This window comes from Rhinoderma darwinii, chromosome 12 (genome assembly GCF_050947455.1).
Source record: "Rhinoderma darwinii isolate aRhiDar2 chromosome 12, aRhiDar2.hap1, whole genome shotgun sequence".
In the NCBI taxonomy this organism is placed as follows: Eukaryota; Metazoa; Chordata; class Amphibia; order Anura; family Rhinodermatidae; genus Rhinoderma; species Rhinoderma darwinii.
In genome coordinates this window covers 80,072,214-80,080,360 of record NC_134698.1, presented here as the reverse complement: position 1 = coordinate 80,080,360, position 8,147 = coordinate 80,072,214, and the positions used below count along the sequence as shown (strand labels likewise).

Sequence of the window (8,147 nt, the reverse complement as noted above, 5' to 3'; positions counted from 1 at the left end):
CAATATTCCATTACCTCAGTTATTTTTGTTTGCATGTGAAAGGCAATGATTTGTGGTTAAGGACTAGATATTGACTTTAGAATATTTCTTATGCCAAAGGAAAAAAAAACAAAAACAAAAAAACAACCTCTCTGGAGGACCCAGCATATCCATGCATTACAGGGACAGCCCATTGGTTTCAATGAGAACTGTGTAATGCTTCATTTCCCCTGTGGTGGCGCTATAGGAGGAGGATAGAACACTTGCTGCCAGGCTCCTCAACAGATTGCAGATAAATATAAGGGGTCTCAGCAGCAGGACAACCTGTCGTCATGTTACTTTTTTGTGGCCCTTCTAACAAAAAGGATTGAAAACAGTGGACAACTCTTTTAACCAATGTTCTGTCTCTTCCTGGAATCTTGGGGATGGGTCTTGGAGGGTTTTATGACTATCTTAAAACATAAGTTCATCATAAAGTGCATTGGGAAATTACCAGTTCTCTACTGGTCAAGTGGTTTAGGGTCTCCACATGTGCTGTTTAACAGAATGAAGAGCATCAAATGATCTGTACCTTACAATTAGGGGTGTGTCTGTCAACACATTACTGACAGATTCCAAGAGGCAACCAGAAACATTTTGGAGGTAGCTCTGGAATTACTGGAATATGATGTTGGCTCGAGATGAGCACAAATATTCGCAGAGCCACTCGTTATTTTATCTAGATATAAAGTGTCAAATGATTTACATTTAATTGTGTCAAGAAGTGACATCACAATGGGAAACTGTCTGTCATTGCTGACTCTGTACACTGGGCATACCTACCATAGAGGCAGCGCCAGTGACTGCTATGGAGCCCATGGTTGCAGGGAACTGCATCCCCTGCTTGCCCTGACAGTGCATATTGGCTACCTACAGTCATCAATTTGGGGAGTTCACTAAATACAGGTTTGTACAGCCCCCATTGAGTTCAATACTAGTTATATAAATCTGTATGCAGCGAGCTCCCCCTAGTGGTGGCTAAAGGCAGCCAGAAATACGTCATCTATCAAGCAAGAAAAACAGAGCCCCCTAAACAAATACATTATGAAATTAATGAGCACAAAATTGGGGACCTGGTGGAGCTCAGTTGGAACTGGAGCCTATTCTGAGTTTGTCTATGTGCCCTCTGATTTCTGTGTATGCTCCTGCCCGTGTATCTCAAATGCAATTTCTTACAATTGATATTATATAAACTTTCTATAGAGTAATGATTTGAGTTTTCGATTTCTGTTGCTTAAAAAAAAGTAAAGCAGCAAAGGAAACTTATTTACAAAGTCTATTTGTTACAAAGCTTTCAAGTTTTCAGCAGATATTTCTTAATAACTAATTTCAGCAAAGAAAATGAATGCATTGTACCCGTCTGGCATTTATCACCAAGCAACATCCAGTGCAGAATAAATGTAGAGCCGACTCGATAGTCCATATTTCATAGGAGCCAATAAAAATATAAAATTCCATCACAGCTTTGGAGGTAAAGTTTAATATGTCCATTTTTCACATTGCAATGTTTCCCACATATTAATAAAGCTATAGTAATGTAGACCCGTAAAACAGGAATATAAACATAAAAAAGGAAACAAAAAAGCCGAACGCCTCTGAAATGCCAGATCCGCACTGTAACCCAGGATTATAAGTTATAAAAGGGACATTAACTCGAAGTTTAATTCAACACCAAAAAAAAAGGAGTAATGGCTTTAACCACTTAATAACTACAGGTAAGAAAATTGGCTTTCTTTCACCTGGGAACCAACCTGGTACTGTGCTGATTAAATGTAATATCAATATTTTTATCTTTATTGCTATTATTATTCTAATAATTTATTTTATTATTATTATTATTATTATTTGTATTTTAATTATTATTATTATTATTTTATTTTATTATTTGTATTATTATTATTATTATTATTATTATTATTATTATTATCATCCCGTTAGTGACCGCCCCATAGTGTTTTTACGGCGGCCACTAACCGGCTTTATTCCGATGCAATAGACTTTTTACGGCGTTGCATTGGAATAAATAAACAGAGCAGGGAGCCGTTAAATCTCCCTGCTCTCAGCCACCAGATGTAGGGGGCAGTCCTGCTCTAACGGGTGAAATCGATATCAGTATCGATCTCACTCATTTAACCATTGAGATGCGCGCTCAATAGCGAGCGCCGCATCTGAGTGGTATTGGGGAGCGGGAGGGAGCTCCCTCTCATCCCACCGACACCCGGCGATAAGATCACAGGGTGTCGGAGTCTTCTATGGCAGCCGGGGGGCCTAATAAAGGCCCCCAGGTCTGACTGTAGTTAATGCCGGCATGGCCTAGCAGATCCCTGTCTGTTTTACACGGACAGGCATAATACACTACAATACAGAGGTATGGCAGTGTATTAAAATAGCAATCGGACGATCGCATAGTGAAGTCCCCTAGTGGGACTGGTAAAAAAAATTAACAAAAAAAAATTTTTTTAATAAAGTTAAGAAATAAAAAACTGAAAAAAAAAATGAAAAACACACTTTTTCACCTTACAAACTGCTTTATTATTAAAAAAAATAAAAAGTTACACATATTTGGTATTACCGCATCCTTAACGACCCCGTCTATAAAGTTATTACATTATTTAACCCGCTGTTTTTCTGTGAATCCAGCCTTAAAAAAAAAAGTCGCATCTACTCCAAAATGGTACCATTAAAACTACAAGTCGTCCCACAAAAAAACCCTCATACAGCTGTATTGGCGGAAAAATAAAAAAGTTATGGCTCTTCAAATAAGGAGACACAAAAACAAATAATTTGGGGAAAAAAAAGTGTTTTTACTGTGTTAGGCCTCATGCACACGACCGTATTTTTGTCCACCCGTAAATACAGGCGGAAATACGGGTCCTTGGTCACACGTATTCGACCCGTATTGCACCAGTATTTACGGACCCGTGCCCATAAATACGGGTCCGGTGCCACTCGTATTTACGGGCACGTTTTTGGCTGCAAAATTGCACTGCACTAATCGGCAGCCCCTTCTCTCTATCAGTGCAGGATAGAGAGAAAGGGCAGCCCTTTCCGTAATAAAAGTAAAAGAAATTCTTACTTCCCCGGCCGTTGCCTTGGTGACGCCTCCCTTTCTTGACATCCAGTCCGACCTCCCTGGATGACGCGGCAGTCCATGTGACCGCTGCAGCCTGTGATTGGCCTGTGATTGGCTGCAGCGGTCACATGGACTGTAACGTCATCTCGGGAGGCCGGACTGGCGGAAGAAGCAGGGAGTTCTGGATAAGTATCCGCACGTGAGCGTACTCCAAACATCACCCCCCGCACCCGTATGTAATGGCGCGTCTGGGTGCGCGACGGGGTTAAGGTCTAATGGTGAGTGTCCCACCAGGGCTGGCTCCAGATGTGTGAGGGCCCTTGGGTGACAAAATCACAGTGGTCCCATTGCCTTTAACATCCTCAGCTTGACATGTAAGGAACATGTTTACCCAGATTGCCATACCCTCATGTAGACCCTGGAATTTGCCGTGGTTCACCTGGTGCTAGCGCCGGTCCTGGGTGCCATCATTAGGTTCCCCTGACACCCATTCTACAAACCAAAGTGGCCAGTGTTGGAAAATAAATGGAGAGCTGACCACTCATGTACACGGCTCTCTCCATTGAGGTCTTAGGGGCTTATGGAAATAGCCAAGCAAGCGCAGAATCACCCCTTTAAATTGGCAATATATTGTAAGTGTGGACCGGGAGGGTCAACGGGAAGGGTTAGGCTGGAGGAAACTCGCTAAGCAAGTGTCACAAAGTATCAGACAGTAACGAGAAATACCGTCAGATGGAAAACAAGGAGGAGAACACAACACAGCAGATGTTTCGAGGCCGGTAAAATAAGAAAATGACAAGTATTTGTGATTCTTGTAATCAATAAGTCGAGCTGATTGGATGTGTGCAGAGGAGAAGAACACAATTAGAACTCTTCTCCGATTCCTTGTCTTATACTTTTCCTTTCCTCTAAGGAATTGCTTTTGTCCTGCGCCATAAAACTGATAAATCGTATTGCGAGATGTCTGCTGGACAAGAATAATATGAGACAGCTGAGCAGAGCAGCTGAACACGAGTACGAGCAGGCACAATGCATGTTCTTATTGAGATGAGATGTAATCAGCGCTCAGTGTTTCTCAGCATTTCTGTCCATTGATCTATTAGGATGTCTGGATGGAAACCTTTCTGCACATTTCAATGGTGACCCAGAACTTATTAGCTGAAGCTTCCTGTGAAAGGTTCCATTAACTTATAAGAAAGGTGTAAATGTTTTTGACAGTGCGGTCTATCTCGGCCAGGAATAGCGAGAGTGGGTCAATTGAATTTGACTCTATTACCTATATCCATTTGAATGTTATGTAATAGTAATATTATATACAGCACTGTGCAAAACTTTTAGGCAGTTGTGGAAAAATGCTGCAAAGTAAGAATGTTTTCAAAAATAGAAGTGTTAATAGTTTTTTTTGTTTGTTTTTTTAAACAATTAACAAAATTCAAAGTGAATGAATAGAAGAGAAATCTAAATCGAATCAATATTTGGTGTGACCACCCTTTACCTTCAAAACATCAATTCTTCTAGGTGCACTTGCACCCAGTTTTTTAAGGAACTCAGCAGGGAGTTTGTTCCAGACTTCTTGGAGAACTAAGCCCAGATCTTCTGTGGATGTCGCTTTCTAAAATCCTTCTGTCTCTTCATGTAATTCCAGATAGACTCGATGATGTTGAGATCAGGGCTCTGTGGGGGCCACAGCATCACTTCCAGGGCTCCTTGTTCTTCTTTACACTGAAGATAGATCTTAATGACATTGGCTGGATGTTTGGGGTCATTGTTCTGCTGCAGAACGCATTTGTAGCTAATCAGACGCCTCCCTGATGGTATTTCATGATGGATAAGTATCTGCCTGTATTTCTCAGCATTGAAGACACCATTAATTCTGATAAAATCCCCAACTCCATTTTGCTGAAATGCAGCCCTAAACTTGCAAGGGTCCTCCCTGCCGAGTTCCTTCAAAAACTGCGTACAAGTGCACCTATAAGAATTGATGCTGTTTTGAAGGCAAAGGGTGGTCACATGAAATATTGATTTTATTTAAATTTCTCTTCTGTTCATTCACTTTGCATTTTGTTAATTGATAAAAAAAAATATTAGCACTTCTATTTTTGAAAGAATTCTTAATTTGCAGCATTTTTCCACAACTGCCTAGAACTTTTGCACAGTTCTGTAAATTATTATACATTTTTTCACTAGTTCAAAATATATACTGTTTTTCTTTACATGATTATGGGGGCAGCTGCAATAGTGATTCCAGAGATTTGTTTTACAGCAGGAATCTGGCTATAAAAAAAAATCTAAGTCAGTAAACAGCCTATTTACTTCTATGGGAGACTGTAGTGAGCATGCTCTGGGATATGTGCAGAGGTCACTGTGCTGGGCGGTAGGGAGGGAGGAGGAGAAGCTGAGCTGCCCCATCGCGTGTTATCAGAGGGGTTACCTTTTATTGTAATTCTGCCCTCTGATGATCATTAGAGGATCGTTGATCTGCCTCCAGTGTACACAGCACAATCTGAAAAGTGATCTAGAAAAAATAGGCAGTATTATCCTACTATGAAGGCTCCGTGACTTGTGTGTAATCAAATAAATATTTTTTTTTTAAATTTATTTTTTTAGAATTATTTCTTAATACAGTCAAGTCAGCGTTCACTATAACATATTGCAACAGGTGTTCTTATTAGGTACAGGATTATCTGGACTTTAGCTACTCAAGGATCCTGGTAAAATAATGGGGACACCCAAGTGGTGTGACCACTTCACCAAAAATTTTGAAATATCAGGATTAAAAGAAAACAATAACAAGAAAGACCCCCCCCCCCCCCAATGGCAATTACAACACCATTGGGAATAGGGATAGGTGGTATTAGATTTGCCATGTTTGACTTTCCTTGTACCTTGGAGGTGGACCTTTCCGTTTATTAATCATAAGGATTGTTTTGCGACTGGAATATTTTTTTTATATCATATATATAGTACAAAAAGTCTTGCCCATGGGCTGTGTCTGTTTTTACAGATCAGTCTCATTCAAGTGAATTCAGCTGCAATACCAGACACAGCCACCGGACAGGAGTGGCTCTATTTTTAGGAAATCACAGACCCTTTTATTGTAATCTCGCACATCCCCTTTTAACAGTGGCCCGATCTACATTAATAACTTTTAAAGTCCACTTGAAACTTTTTCTGCCTTCCGCTCTTTACTTTATTAATAGTGAGAATTAAATGTTTCTCTCATTGCTGGACGCACGCTGGGTTACAATCTCCTACAATTACAAAACTATTAGATTCCACTTGTAATGCATCTTCACTCGAGCTTCCATGTGGATCTTATCAGTAAGCTTAATGTCTGTGCCGTTTTTTTTTTAAAGTTTAGTCTATCATCGCGTGATTGATTACACAGCGCACACAGAGCCAAATTCCGTTTTTCTAAAATTATCAGGCACAATGATTAATTGCGCTCTTGGTTTTATCTGTGTAATTTCATGCTATCATCTGGCAAATGTTCCCAGGTAAGTTCTGATTCTTCATGGTTTTGGTAAATACAAAAAAAAAAATACTTAAAGGCTATGTACACCTTTGAAACCATTTTTTTTTTTTAAACAGTGTATCAATGTGTTTGGTGCAACTTTCTAATTACTTTTTATTAAAAAATATATTTACTTTTTGAGATACAGCTGCTTTGTATCCTGTATATAGAGCAGCTGTATCTTGCACTAATACCTGAATCTGTCAGTTCAGCAGGACTGACCGGTTCAGTATCAGTGGGTCCCGTGTGTCTCTGAAACGCAGGATCAAGCTGTTACCGATTATATCTAAGTTTATACCTGGTTCAAGTCCCCTAGGGGGACTAATAAAAAAAAAAGTAAAAAACAGTTAAATAAAGTTTTTATAATGTTCAAAAAAAAAAATATTAAGTTAAAAAAAAGCCTTTTCCCATTTTTTCCATAAAGCAATGTTAAAAAGAATAAAAGTTAACATAACTAGCGTCGCAGTGTCCATAGAAGTCGGAACGATCACAATATCGCATTGTTTAACCCACTCGGTGAACGCCGTAAAAAAAAATATATAGAAAACATACAAATTGCTGTTTTTTGGTCAACTTAGCGCTCTAAATAAATAGAATAAAAAGAGATCAAAAACTCTCATGTAGCCCAAAATGGTATCGGTGAAAACTACAGCTCGTCCTGCAAAATTAAAGCCCTGACATCGCTAAATTGATGGAAAATTAAAAAAGTTCTGGCTCTCAGAATATGGCGACACAAAACATTTTTTTTTAGCAAATAGTTTTATTTTTTTAAAAGTGGTAAAACATAAAACAAAACATATAAATTTGGTATCGTCGTAATTGTATGGACCTGTAGAATGAGGTGAATATGTAGTTTTTACCGCCTGATGGACGTGGTAAATACAAAAACCCCCAAAAAGTGGCATAATCGCTGTTTTTTGCCCATTTCCCCCCACAAATATTTTTTTTTCAACCTCCCAGTACATTATGCGGTACAATAAATGGTGCCATCAAAAACTACAACTTGTCTCGCATAAAACAAGCCCTCGTATGACTATGTTGACGAAGTAATTAAAAAGTTATGGCTTTTGGAAGGCGGGGAGGAAAAAGCGAAAATTTTAATCCTGTGCAAAATGTGTAACCGGGTCCTCCACCTACCATGTGCTATTAAGAATTTTTGTGTCTTCTGATGTGGCAGATGGGACTAAAGCCCCTTTTACACGGGCCACTTATCGGGCAAACAAGCCTTCACAGAACAAACATGGAGACGCGCTGCCGGCACAATAAAACTGTATTAGAACCAGCGATAAGAGTAACGAGCGCTCGTCCCCATACATAGCTCCTTGTGAAAGGAGCAAACGAGCGCCGATCAATGGGCTGTCTCATTGATCGCCGCTCGTTTACACGGCCCACATCGTGCCGTGTCAGCGGACCCCTTATAGCTACGCTACTGGGCCTAGAAGTACAATAGTCCAATGAAGGAAATGCTGGACCTAATCAGAGGGTCGACTGAAGACATCAAAAAGTATATCCAATCACAAGTATGACGGGCCTGGATATATA

At 39.7% G+C, this 8,147-nt stretch overlaps 1 long non-coding RNA gene across 1 annotated transcript; it reads left to right on the top strand.

Moving 5' to 3' along the window:
• The first annotated feature begins 815 nt into the window (after nucleotides 1–815).
• On the top strand, nucleotides 816–1,480 carry LOC142664361 (uncharacterized). The gene is made up of 2 exons (XR_012851275.1): nucleotides 816–924; nucleotides 1,352–1,480. It is a non-coding gene; the product is annotated as an uncharacterized LOC142664361 (long non-coding RNA).
• The last annotated feature ends 6,667 nt before the right edge of the window (nucleotides 1,481–8,147 follow it).